The sequence below is a fragment of the Mirounga leonina genome, unplaced genomic scaffold, assembly GCF_011800145.1.
Source record: "Mirounga leonina isolate KUSES-001 unplaced genomic scaffold, KU_Mleo_1.0 Mir_101595, whole genome shotgun sequence".
Lineage (NCBI taxonomy): Eukaryota > Metazoa > Chordata > Mammalia > Carnivora > Phocidae > Mirounga > Mirounga leonina.
In genome coordinates, this window is record NW_023270158.1 from 5,667,579 (window position 1) to 5,681,271 (window position 13,693).

The 13,693-nt window shown below is 41.3% G+C and overlaps 1 protein-coding gene across 6 annotated transcripts in view; it reads right to left on the reverse strand.

Annotated features, from left to right (window-relative positions):
• Window positions 1-10,427, reverse strand: part of BCLAF3 (BCLAF1 and THRAP3 family member 3) — a 59,228-nt gene extending 48,801 nt beyond the window's left edge. For 5 of the 6 annotated variants that reach the window (XM_035000547.1, XM_035000536.1, XM_035000537.1 and 2 more), the window contains exons 1-2: window positions 10,313-10,427; window positions 7,755-7,926 (exon numbers count right to left, since the gene is read on the reverse strand). The gene's annotated coding sequence lies outside the window, so the exon portion shown is untranslated. The remainder of the gene's footprint in view (window positions 1-7,754; window positions 7,927-10,312) is intronic. The other variant, XM_035000528.1, reaches the window with a different exon arrangement.
• Window positions 10,428-13,693: the final 3,266 nt, after the last annotated feature.

Sequence of the window (13,693 nt, forward strand, 5' to 3'; positions counted from 1 at the left end):
GAATACTACATTTTCCTGGTTTTCCTCCTACCTCTAACAATTCCTTCTGTCTCCTTTGCTGGTTTCTCCTCATGTCTTCCTTCACCACTCTGACCCCTAAATAGTGAAGCCAGCTGTCCTCTAAATAGTGACTTCAGTCTTTGGACCTCTCATTATCTACACTCGTTCCCCAGTCTACACTCTCACTTAGTCTCATGGCTTTAAATACTCTTTATAAACTAACAACCCCCAAATTTATATCTCCAGCCCTCACCTATCCTCTGTACTGCAGTCTTACATATCCAACAACCTACTGGATTCTATAAACATGTCCAAGAGCAAACTCCTGACTTCCCTCCAAAATCTACTCCTCCTATGGTCTCTGTCCCACCTCAGTAAATGCCAGCTCTATCCTTTGAGTTTACAATAAAAAGGAAACATAAATGTCCAATAAACTGAAAAGATACTCAACTATACCTAATCAGGAAGATAAAATTAAAACAATAAGATACCATTTCATACTCATGAGATCTGCAAAATTTTAAAGTCTAATGATTTCCATGAGTTTACAAGAAAGTTAAAAAAGAGAATTCCTCAACTGAGGAAAATTTCTCCCCCAAAAAACAGGAAGCAGAAGAAAACTCTAAGTCTATACTCCAAGCAGAATTAGATATCTCCAAAAGCATTTAAGGATATATTTTTTAAAAACCTCACCCTGAATCAGAAACTTAAAAACTAAGAACGGAAAGAAATTAAAAAAAAAAAAAAAAAAAAAGAGTGAAATGACAGAAGAAAAGTTAACTGAACTCAGAGAAAAAAATGGGAGAAAAAAAGACTAAATTATCTGAGAAGTGAAGATAAATTACAAGGTGTCCTAAGGGAGAATAAACTCAAATGAAAATTTACTAAGGGACATCAAAGAAAAGCAGGAAAATGACAACAAAAAAAATGAAAATGACAATGAGTGAGTGTGTGAGTGAGTGAGTGAGACAGAGATTGAGTCAGAGTGAAAGTAGTAGAACTAGAAGACAGGTAAAGAAGGAATAATATTTGTATTAGTGTAGTCTCTGAGAAGAAAAACGAAACAATGGAAATAAACTAATATTTAAACTAAAATTCAGGAAACTTTCCAGGGACGCCTAGGTGGTTCAGTCACTTAAGCATCCGATTCTTGATATTGGTTCAGATCATAATCTCAGGGTTGTGAGATTGGCCCCCATGTCGGGCTCCATGCTGGGCATGGAGTCTGCTTAAGATTCTCTCTCCCTCTCCCTCTGCCCGTCCCTCACTGCTCATGTTCTATCTCTCTCTGAAAGAAAGAGAGAGAGAGAGAGAGAGAAAGGAAAAAAGAAAGAAAGAAAGAAAGAAAGAAAGAAAGAAAGAAAGAAAGAAAGAAAGAAAAAACGTTTCAGAAATGGAAAAATACCTGAATCTATACAATGAAGGGCTCACCAGATACCTGGGAAAATTAACCTAAAACAATCAACTCTGAAACATAGCCTAGTAAAAACTATTTGATTTTAAAGATAAAGATAAAATCCTCAGGGGGCCTGAGTGGCTCAGTCCGTTAAGCATCTGACTCTTGGTTTCAGCCCCTGTTATGATCTCAGGGTCATGGAATCAAGCCCTGCACAGGGCTCTGCACTGGGCAAGGAATCTGCTTGAGATTCTCTCCCTCTGCCCCTCCCCCCCCCATCATGCTCTTGCACACTCTCTCTCAAATAAATAAACAAAATCTTTAAAAAAAGATAAAATCCTCAAGACCTCTAGGTAAAAAGAATAAATAACTTATAAATCCAAAAGAAGTAGACTAGCATCAGATATTTCAAAACTAACAAAGCAAGGCAACAATGGGTCATCATTTAGTATAAAAAAATAAAATAAAATCAGTGAAACTAAGTGTGAACCAAGGATTTTATATCAGTCAAGCTGTCCTTCAAATATCAAAGCTAAAGAAAAAAAGTTTTCAGCATACAAGAACATAGGGAATTTCTGTTCTTAACTAGCCCTTCCTGAGAAATCTACTAGGTAGAGGATGAGTTTCATCCAATCAAATTATGAGTGAGAAAATGTCAGTAAAGGACCAATGGTGAGCATTAAAAAATATGTAAGTGTACATATAAGACATTAAAAGAACGAGGAGGATGAAGGTGAAAGACTAATGTAAAATTGTGGCAAAACTGTGACAAAGTAGAAAAACTACAACTAAAAAATGGGAGAAGAAGAGACAGGAAAAGAAAATAATGGTAAAAGTTTAATGTTGTATAGGCAATAGATGTGTTTAAAGCATCCTGAGGGGGGAAACCTGATAAATCAGATATTAAGAGGTTAGACAAATCAACACACAGTGCTGGGACAACTGCATATCCATAAGCAAAACAATAAAGTTCAACCCTACCTCACACCATATACAAAAATTAACTGGGGGCTCCTGGGTGGCTCAGTTGGTTAAGCGACTGCCTTCGGCTCAGGTCATGATCCTGGAGTCCTGGGATCGAGTCCCGCATCGGGCTCCCTGCTCGGCGGGGAGTCTGCTTCTCCCTCTGACCCTATCCCCTCTCATGCTCTCTCTATCTCATTGTCTCTCTCAAATAAATAAATAAAATCTTTTTTTAAAAAAAATTAACTGAAAATGGATCAAAGACCTAAATGTGAGAGCTAAAACTGTAAGAGGAAAACATAAAGGTAAATATCTTTGTGACCTTAGATCAGATATTACATTAAAAACACAAGCAACAGGAGAAAAAATAGATAAATCAGGCATCATCAAAATTTAAAACATTCACACTGTAAAGGATACTATCAAAAAAGCAAAAAGGAAACCCACAGAATGAGAGAAAATTTTTTGCAAATCATATCTGATAAAGGATTGTATCTAGAATATACAAAAAAACCCAAAACTCTCTTACAATTCAATAATAAAAGACAACCCAATTAAGAAATGGGCAAAGCAGCTGAATCAACATTTCTCCAGAGAAGGTATACAGATGCCCAATAAACACATAAAAAGATGTTCAACATCATTAATCATTAGGGAGATGCAAATCAAAATCATGAGATACCACTTCACACCAACTAGATAGCTATAACAAGTGCTGAAAGGATGGAGAGATAAGGGAAGCCTCATACATTGCTGGGGGAAATGTAAAATGATGCAGCAGCTTGGGAAAACAGTCTGGCAGTTCCTTAAAAAATTAAACACAGAGGGGCACCTGGGTGGCCCAGTCGGTTGAGCATCCAACTCTTGGTTTCAGCTCAGGTCATGATTTCAGGGTGGTGGAATAGATCCCTGTGTTGGGCTCTGCTCTCAGTACGGAGTAGGCTTGTCCCTTTCCCTCTGCTCCTCCCTCCACTCGTGCACTCTCGCTCTCTCCCTCCCTCCCTCCCTCTCTCTCTCTCAAATAAATAAACAAATAAAATCTAAAAATAAATCTTAAAAAAGAATTAAACAGGGGTACCTGGGGGATGCAGTCTGGGGGGCGTCCTACTCTTGGTTTTGGCTCAGGTTGTGAGCTCAGGGTCATGAGATCAAGCCCCGTGTAAGGCTCTGCACTCAGTGCGGAGTCTGCTTGGGATTCTCTCTCCCTCTGCCTGTGCCCCTCCCACTCATGCTCTCTCTCTCTCTCTCTAAAAAATTAAATAAATAAATCTTTAAAAAAAATTAAACGGAGTTACCATATGACCCAGCAATTCTACTCCTACATATATAACCAAATAAAAATATGTCCACACAAAAACTTGTACACAAATATTCATAGCAGCATTAGTCATAATAGCTAAAAAGTAGAAACAATTCTACTGCCCAGAGATAAGTGAATAAACAAAATGTGGTATACCCATACAAATGAACATTATTTGGCCATAAAAAGGAATGAAGTACTAACACATGGTCAAACAGGAATGAATCTTGAAATCGTTATGCTAAGGGAAGGAAGCCAGTTACAAAAGACCACATATTGTATGATTCCATTTATATGAAAGGTTCAGAATACGCAAATCCACAGAAACAGAAAGTAGACTCGTGGTTGCCTGGGTGGGGTGGTGGGGTGGTGGGGTACTGGGGAGAATAGACACAGGGTTTCTTTGGGGGATGATGAATATGTTTTAAAACTGGACTGTGGTGATGGCTACACAACTCTGCATACACCAAAAAACACTGAGGTGCACACTTTTCAATGCGTGAATTGTGTGATATGTTAATCATATCTCAGTAAAGACATTACCAAAAAGAAAAAAAATCAACTGACAAAAATTTCGTACTAAATAGGAACCCAGCATTTACAAATGCAGAGAATTCCCCAGGAAAGCCTTTGCAACAAAGAAACCACAATCTCAGCACAGAACCCGACAGAGTTAGAGCCCACAGAACAAGAGGGTGACCAGCAAATCAGAGGAAGCCCTGAGGAGACCAGAACATGGATTAATGCTCTTGGCTACAGGGGCTAGGTGTTACCATCAGTTTTTCAACAGAAGGACCTGGAAGTGGATAAAGAATCTCACCGCTGCCTATCATTAACCTACTATGATTTCATGAATACAATGTATTTTTTTCACACACACACACACAAGTTTAAATAAACAACCAGGGGAGTAAGGGCATTTATAAAGGTATAAGGACAAAGGTCAACCATAAGAACAAAAATACAAGCCTTCCTAAATACCACCCCCCCCAATTTTTAAAATAAAAGAGCAAAAAATACACCTCATAGCCAAAGAAACAGCAAATATAACAAAATATTATGATAGAGTTGAGGTCAAATATATTAGTCCTCACAGTAAATGTGAATGGGCTTAACTCACCTATTAAAATAAAAAGTTTCAATCTGGCTTGCAAAACAAAACTCAAGGAGTTGCACAAGATACATCTAAAACAAAGTGATGTTGAAACATTAAAAATGAAAGGATGGCCAAAGTATACCAGGCAATTGGTAACAAAAAGAGAGCAGGGTGGCATTTCTGGGATCAGGCAAAGAATTCAAGTCCTAAAACTTCATCATGACCACAAAAAAAAAAAGAGAGAGAGAGAGAGAGCGACATTAGTTAATGCTAAAAGCTACAATCCATGATTTAGACAGAACACATTAAAATACACATTCACATGAATATAACACAGCAACCACCTTTATGAAACAAAAACTACTTGAGATGCAAGGGACACAGAAACACACTAATAACAGGAGACTTTATGCACTCTGAGTGGTATATTAGACAATTCAGTGGTCAAGAAATAAGGAGATAGAAGATCTAAACAGCATAATCAAGAGTAAATCTTAAGGATATTTATCAAACTCTACACTCTGATACTAGAGAATATACATTCTTATCTCATGCCCAAGCCACAGTCACCAAAAGTACTCACATATTATGTCACAAAGAAAACATCAGTGACTGCCATGAAATAGAAGTATTATAAATATCCTCTGATCATAATGTAATAAAACTAAATTTATTAATAAAAATAAAAGCTCTTCCACCTAGAAATTTAAAAACCTCCTATTAAATAACTGAGAATCCTATAACTGAAATTATAGATTTTTAAAGAAATGACAATGAGAACACTACATATCACATTCTATGGGATATATTTAAAGCGGTGATCAAAGGAAAATTTGTTGCTCTAAACATATTTATCAATAAAGTGAAGTAATATAAATTCATTTCCAAGGTTAAAAAAAAAATAAGGTAAACCAAAAGAAAGCACAAGGAAGGAAATAATAAAGATAAAAACAGAGGAAGTGAATGAGACAGAGAACAGAAAACTAGATCTGAGTAATAATATAAAATTCTGTAGTTTTTTTTTTTAATTTTATTTATTTATTTGAGACAGAGAGAATGAGAGAGAGAGAGCACATGAGAGGGGGGAGGGTCAGAGGGAGAAGCAGGCTCCCTGCCGAGCAGGGAGCCCAATGCGGGACTCGATCCCGGGACTCCAGGATCATGACCTGAGCCGAAGGCAGTCACCCAACCAACTGAGCCACCCAGGCGCCCCTAAAATTCTGTAGTTTTTGAAAAAAATTAAAATAGGTAAACCACTACATAATGTGATTAAGAAAAAGGGGAAAACACAAATATACAAAAATAAGAGAGAGTGAGGGAGAAAGCAACCACTGAAATAGAAGAAAATTTTTTAAATCATGAGAGATTACTGTGTAGCTCTCCACCTAATAAATTTGAAAAGCCAGACAATAGAGATAATTTGCTAGAAAAATACAAACTACCAAAATTGACCCCATTATAGTTAGAAAGCTTAAACAGCTAAGCAAAATAAGTCAATCAGAGAAAGACAAATACCATATGATTTCACTCATATCTGGAACTTAGGAAACAAAACAGATGAATATATGGGAAGGAAGAAAAAAGGAGAGAGAGGGAAGGAAACCATAAGAGACTCTTAACGATAGAGAACAAACAGAGGGTTGATGGAGGGAGGTGGGTAGAGGATGGTCTAGATGGGTGATGGGTATTGAGGGCACTTGTGATGAGCACTGGGTGTTATAAGTAAGTGATAAATCACTAAATTCTATTCCCGAAACCAAAAAATAAATAAATGAATAAACCCTAGTTTTTACAGCTAAAAAAAAAAGAAAGCTTAAACAGACCAATTTTCATAGAAGAAATAAAGTTATTAAGGAAATATCCCTGAAAAACCATCAGGCCCAGATGGTTTCACAGGAGAATTCTACCAAACCTTCAAACACCAGACAGCCTCAGTGCTCTATAAATCATTCCAGACCTGGTGTATCATGAGAAGGATCAAGCCTATAGGAACATCAACCTTTCAAGGAAGATGAACCAGCCAAGGGGACAGAGAAAGAACATCCTCTGAGGAAGGAGGGAACCCTAGAGCACAGAACCTCATAAATTAAAGAATATTTCAAGAAAGGAGACTTTCACGATAAAAGCTGCATAGAGGTCCAATAAAAGGAATAAAAAAGTGTGAACACATGGCTTCAGGACTAAGTGGAAGATAAGGAGACTTAAGTAAGCTAATTATTAATGATTCCTTCTTGGGACACCTGACTGACTCAGTCAGTGCACCATGAAGCTCTTGATTTCAGGGTTGCCAAGTGCCATGTTGGGTGCAGAGATTTAAAAATAAAATCTTAAAAAAAAAACCACACACACATACAACAACAAAAAAAAACAACTTCTTCTAACAGGCTTACTGGAAAAGGAGGAAGAAACTGGGTTGTAGCTGGGTGACAGGGATCTAGGGATAGGTTTATTATTGATAAGGAGGGACTATGTGCCTGGCACTGGGGATATAATATAGAATGACACTCATAGTAGAGATGAACCTGTGTCCAATTAGTTCAGTGTTTCCTTTGATTCCTTAATAAAACTCCAAATAATGTAGTCAATTTCTCTCACTATCCCACATTTACATATTTCCTTCTTCAACGGTCCATACTAAATTTTTATCAGCAGTCATATTTTATGTTAATTTAGCAAACATTACTAAGTACCAATGACTAGTAGTGGGGAGGCACACAAAGTTGTAAGAGACCTAGTTTCTTTCCCAAGATGCTAAGTTTTCAGTGGATAAGAAGGACCACGGGAGTGCTAGTACTTCCTGGTTCACTAAGTGTCTTACAAATCATATCTCATTTAATCCTCACAACAAACTCTGAGGAAGCTGGAATTAATCTCCATTTTATAGGTGAAAAAAACAAACTTCAAAAAAGCTAACCAATCTGCCCCAGGTGAAGGACCTGAAACCAGAATCCAAATTCTCAGACTCAAATACTAACACTTCCCCAACTCGCAATTCTTACCTTTAGAAAGATGACCCTGAAGAGACTGCCTGGTCATCTGCGCAGATGCTCGGTCAGCAGAATTAGACTTTAGGATACTTGAGAATAGTTGACATCCTGCATCACATCTAAAATTGCCATCTAAATTTGGAAAGCAGCTTTTCTGCCCTCTAGCTGCCTGAACGTTCTGTAGCTGTAGGGCACAAAGACTATGTTTTATTTATCATGATCTCAAGGATTGTGTTTTATTTAGCTTTATATTTGTCCCCCTCAGCTTTACGTATAGTGCCTTTAAATATTTGCTCCTTCAGTATTTGTGCAGATTCATTCATTCACCTAATTTCATAACTCTGATAGCATTCTGAATATAATCTAGGACAGAATTAAAAAAAAACTTCAAATTTAAGAAGTGAAAGAGCATGGGGCAAAGGGTATCACAGAATGGCTTTTTGAATTCAGAAATTTACTTTAAAAAATCAAGATGCTTTTGTGCTCTGAAATTTTTACAATATGGCAATAACTGGCAACAAGACAAAGTATGTTTAAACATACCTTCCATAAATGTCCTATTTGACCCTTAAATAACCACCCTATAAAAAAAGATAAGTGCACTATAATTATCTAGTTTAGAGTTGAGGAAATTGTCCCTTAGAAAAGGTAAGTGATTTGTGTAGGACATCAGAGATACTGGAATTCAAGGAAGTTCTGAGTTCAAATCTCCTGTTCACTCTATGATACCTTTGCCTCACATGGGTAACACTTCTTTACTAACCTGGTAAAAGTGGAATAAAAGATGAGAAACTGAATTGCTATCAACAAATTTATGAAAAGTGATAGCTAGAGAATGATAATGGTACCTGGTTGGAGAGAAGAACAGAAAGGGCCCAAAAGTGATCCTGTAGAAATTCTTTAAATGCTGCCTTTTGCTAGGATGTAGAAAAAGACACTCACAGATTGTTGGTGGGAGTGCAAAATAGCACATTCTTTCCAGAGGGAAACTGAGCAATTTACATTAAAAAAAAAAAAACCCAACAATTCTATCATCTAGGAATGTACACTAAGAAGTAATGATGGGTGTGCAGATTTTACATTTTTTCAACAATGTATTTAAGTAGTGAAAAATGGAATAACCAACTAAATAAATTATGAGAGCCATGCAATGGCATGCTATGAAGTCAGGGAAAAAAATGGTTACAAAAGAGAATCCACTTTAGAAAAATCCATACATTCATCTCTGCACAGAAAGAGAATGGAAATGTATACCCAGTAACCATATTCATAATGGTTACTTGGATTGGTGAAACAGTGTATCTTCTTCATCATGGTTTTGCATATGTTAGAAATTTTGTAAATAAATGTGTTACCAAATGTTTCTATATAAAAATATTTCTAACAAGACCTTTAAAGGGGGAGGGCTGTGAAACAACAGCAGGGGCTTTCAAAAGATCGTTTTAGTAGCCATTCTAGAAGTACAGTTAAAAAATAACATTTAATAAACATTAGCATATCATAACAATTAAAATACCATTGAAAAATAAAGCTCTCATGGGGCGCCTGGGTGGCTCAGTTGGTTAAGCGACTGCCTTCGGCTCGGGTCATGATCCTGGAGTCCCGGGATCGAGTCCCGCATCGGGCTCCCTGCTCGGCGGGGAGTCTGCTTCTCCCTCTGACCCTCCCCCCTCTCATGTACTCTCTCTCTCTCATTCTTGCTCTCTCAAATAAATAAATAAATCTTTTAAAAAAAAGAAAAATAAAGCTCTCATTATGAATCCCCACCAAAATCTTTCCTTTCCAAATTCCAGTCTCATTCATCCCAGTTCTCATTCAGAAAAATGCTAAAAAGGTTGCTGGGCCAGAAGTCAGACAGACCTTCCTGATTTCTACCTGTAGTTTTTACTTTGTTCCCAGAAAAGAAAAGCAGTCACATAGGAGACAGCTCAAAAAGCACCTTGGCAGGAAAATATTTGGGAGAATAAGTTTCTCTCCCATTTCTTTCCTCCTGACTTCCCGACAGGACAATCCTGACAGTGACCGGCCCAGTTTCTTAATACATCTTAGAAAAGCACAAGGAGATGAGCCAATTTTCAAGATACGTTTCTAAAAACACAAGTTTTATTTTGCAACGCAGGATAAAGAGCATCCTTCACGACTCATTCTGGACGTTACCAGAAGAAGATGCTGCTCGTGGCCGGAGAGCCTCCGGAGGACAAAGCAAGGGTCTCCTCGGCTCGGGTCCCGCAGGCTACGCGTCCGGGTTCGCCCCAGGGACAAGGGAACGGTCCCTGAACACCACCCCCCTGTCCCCATGACAGTCACTCCGAACCGCCGGGGCCGCAGCCTGCCGGACGACGGGGGAAGGATCAGAGCCACGGCAGCAGGTGCCCGGGTCGCCGCGCCAGTGGCCTGAGGCAGTGGGAGGCGAGAGGTCCCCCGGGAGTCCGAGACCAGCCTGCGCATCCTCCCCACCGCCCCACCCGCCGTCCCACCCGCCGCCCCAAGACCGCCCCTCCCGGGCGACGGACACGCCCTCCCTGCGGGCCGGAGCCTCCTCGCCCCGCCCGCCCCCCGGGGCCGCTTACCCCGCCGGGAAGTCCCTGCCGCCGCCGCCAGCCCGGCCGCCGCCAGCCCCTTGGGCCTCGCCCCTCACGCGGCCGCCGCCTCCCACAGCAGAGGTACCGCGGCTACAACCGCCGGGCCACGGGACCCGGAACCACTTCCTTCCGGAACCGCCTCGCCCCGCCCCCGCTCTGGTCCCGCCCACTGTCCTCGGCCTCGCGCCGGCCGGCTGTCCCACCGACCCCGGCTCTCAACTCCCTCGCCGGGAGGGTGCCCCGCCTGGACTGCTCCGGCCAGAGCGCCTGCGCCCTCTGCCGGCCGTTCCCACCTCTGCCGCTCTGTCCAGGGCGCATGCGCTGCGTGCGGCCAGTCCGCCGGGAAAGAAGCACTGCACGAGGCGTTCCAGGTCCTGCGACCCTGGGATCCTGGATGTTGGAGCTCATCCCTCAACCAGAGACAGGAGCTTGGTCCCATGGGCTTTCCACAAATTAAGTTTCTACCCAGAAAACTAAACCTCCGCTCTGGACCTCCCAAATAGGTCTCCCCACCAACATCTCCCCACCATCCAATTCAAAATACTCACTTTTGTCTGCTCTCTTGATTTCTCTCTTCCCCCACTCCATCCACCAGCCCCGAAAGTAGTATATCCTCCCTCCTGGAGCTTTCTCACTAGACACTTTGATATAGTTTTTACTCCCTGCAAGATTTCTCTTTCAGAGTCCACGTCATCTAGTAGTATCACCTTTTACCCTCCCTTGTCACTGCCAGCTGATTGCATTAGAATTTTCCTCTCCATCTAAATTGAATTACAGCCATCATCCCAATGAGCCCAACACCCATGATTGAGCCATGTTTCCTTAACTTCCCCAACCCAGATGAATTTACGTCTACTCTACTTTATCCACCCATTCCCAGCCACATATTCTAGCAAATCTAGACATTCATCACTTTATACAGCTCCATCTCTAAAACCTTAGAGATTTATTTCAAATCCTATTTATTTGGACTCACAGTCCTCATCCTTGCAGTCCTATCTCTCCCTTATTCCCAATGAACTTGGTCTTCAAACACCAGAGAGTTCTCACATCCCCTGAACCTTCTACCTGATTTAAGTCCATGGCCTTTGACTTCAACAACTCTTGTAAGCAGAGCCCCTGGAATTGCCCTTTGACAACATGGTAACATCAAACCACCACCTTTTAAACACTCCAGTTATCTGCATTTTCCATTCCTACATCTGTGTTTTCAAGTACCACTTGGGAAGAAAAAGTCACACAACTATAACAGAATGATGTCACTACAAATGTATGGATACCCGCTAGAACCTTGGTGCCTCTTTTACGTGACCTCTCTCATTTCCAGTAATTGCTGTTATTAACTCTTACTACTCTCTTTAAGCCCCATAGCAATGATCATTTTCCTCTCTTCACACATGATATTGTTTCCTGCTTCACAGAGAAAAGTTCTCAGCACAGTATATAAGGCCTTTCTTTCTCCTCCTTCCCCTTCTCCTCCTCCTCCTCCTCCTCCTCCTCCTTCTTCTTCTTCTTCTTCTTCTTCCTCCTCCTCCTCCTCTTCCCCTTCCCCTTTCCCTTCTCCTTCTTCTTTTTTGGCAATCAAAAAAGACCATGTTAAATCAACTTAAGACAGACTGGTCAGGATGAGAGAATAGAAGAGGCGACCAAAAAGAGAGAAACCTTTGGTAGCTGGAGCCAGGACTGGCCCTAGCTGAAGTAGTTGGGACATTCGTGGCCAACCAGATGCCAGGCTCAATCAAAGTCCTGCACCACGGCCAGCTTCAGGGGCCCTTCCTCGGTTGCTGCCAAGTTCTGTGCCAGCTACCCCACGCTGGCCATGCCCAGGATGACTGCATCCCCATGGGCACCCTGGAGCTGTGAGGGGTGGTACATCCACCGGAGGGCCGCCAAGCTCATGTGGGGGCACTGCCTCTGTATGCGGCCTGCAGGGCCTTCTCCACCAGGGCAATGGCCTCGCAGTGGTGCTCCTTCCAGAGGCGATTCCTGTAGATCTCAGCCCAGTATTTCCCGAAGAAGCGGCCCACAGGTTGTTTCCCATCCTTGTCCTCATACTTGTACTTGCGGGTCAGCAGGCCCCTGCGAGAAGACTGTGATCTGAGCCGTGGGCCCACACTGCTCCCAGAGGCTGTTCTGGACTGGCAGGGGGCGGGGGGGATGGCAGGGGGCCATATAAGGCCTTTCATTATCTGGTTCCTACTTCACCTCTCTAGCCTTCTAGAGAAGTTTTTGGTGGGAATGTAAGCTGGTGCAGCCACTTTGGAAAACCGTATGGAGTTTCCTCAAAAAGTTAAAAATAGAGCTACCCTGTGACCCAGCAATTGCACTACTGGGTATTTACCCCAAAGATGCAGATGTAGCGAAAAGAAGGGCCATATGCACCCCAATTGTCATAGCAGCAATGTTCACAATAGCCAAACTGTGGAAGGACCCAAGATGCCCTTCAACAGATGAATGGATAAAGCAGAAACAATTCTTGAAGGTAGAATAGAAGAAAACCTTCCAGGACTGAAGCCATATATATACTGATAAAAAGGTCCACCCTTCTTAACCAGACAGATGGGACAATACGTGCAATGGAATGGAAGCAAAAGCAGTATTTGTCTTAAACTGCAAACACTTCAGTACAGCCAGAACACTGAGTACAAAGAGAGACAGAGTGAGAGAGGGAAAACAAGGCAGGAGTGGGAGAGGGAGACGTGCGCCCCTCTTTATCCTTTTTTGACATTCTGTACAACTCAAATTTGCTTTCCATATTACTGATAAGGGGCACCTGGGTGGCTCAGTCGTTAAGCATCTGCCTTTGGCTCAGGTCATGGTCCCAGGGTCCTGGGATCAAGCCCCGCATCGGGCTCCCAGCTCCGAGAGAAGCCTGCTTCTCCCTCTGCCACTTTGCCTGCTTGTGTTCCCTCTCTCACTCTGTCTCTCTCTGTCAAATAAATAAATAAAATCTTAAAAAATATATTACTGATAAGGTTTCCCAAAGCATTATTTCTGCTTCTGTTTTTACTTAAATTCCATTATTGAGATTTTAGTTTCCTTGCTTCATTCCTTCCTCTCCCTCTCTCTCTTTCAAATCGTCCTATTGCCTTTGCATCTCATCTTACCTTCTTGAAAAAGGATGCTAAACTGGTGATAACATTTCCCTTTTGGATTCTGTAGTCAATCATTTTCATAAATATGCTCTTTTCTCCCTTCCGTGATTAGTTTTTGTGTACTTTATTATATATAGATAAATAGATAGAGATATGTATTCTTTGAATCATCTTTGAACAAGGTGATCTTTGTTCAGACGTATTGGTTAACAGCACAAGCAGACAGCCTCACACTATTTGCTGTTCACTTGTGTGGACAGAGAGGTTAAGTAGC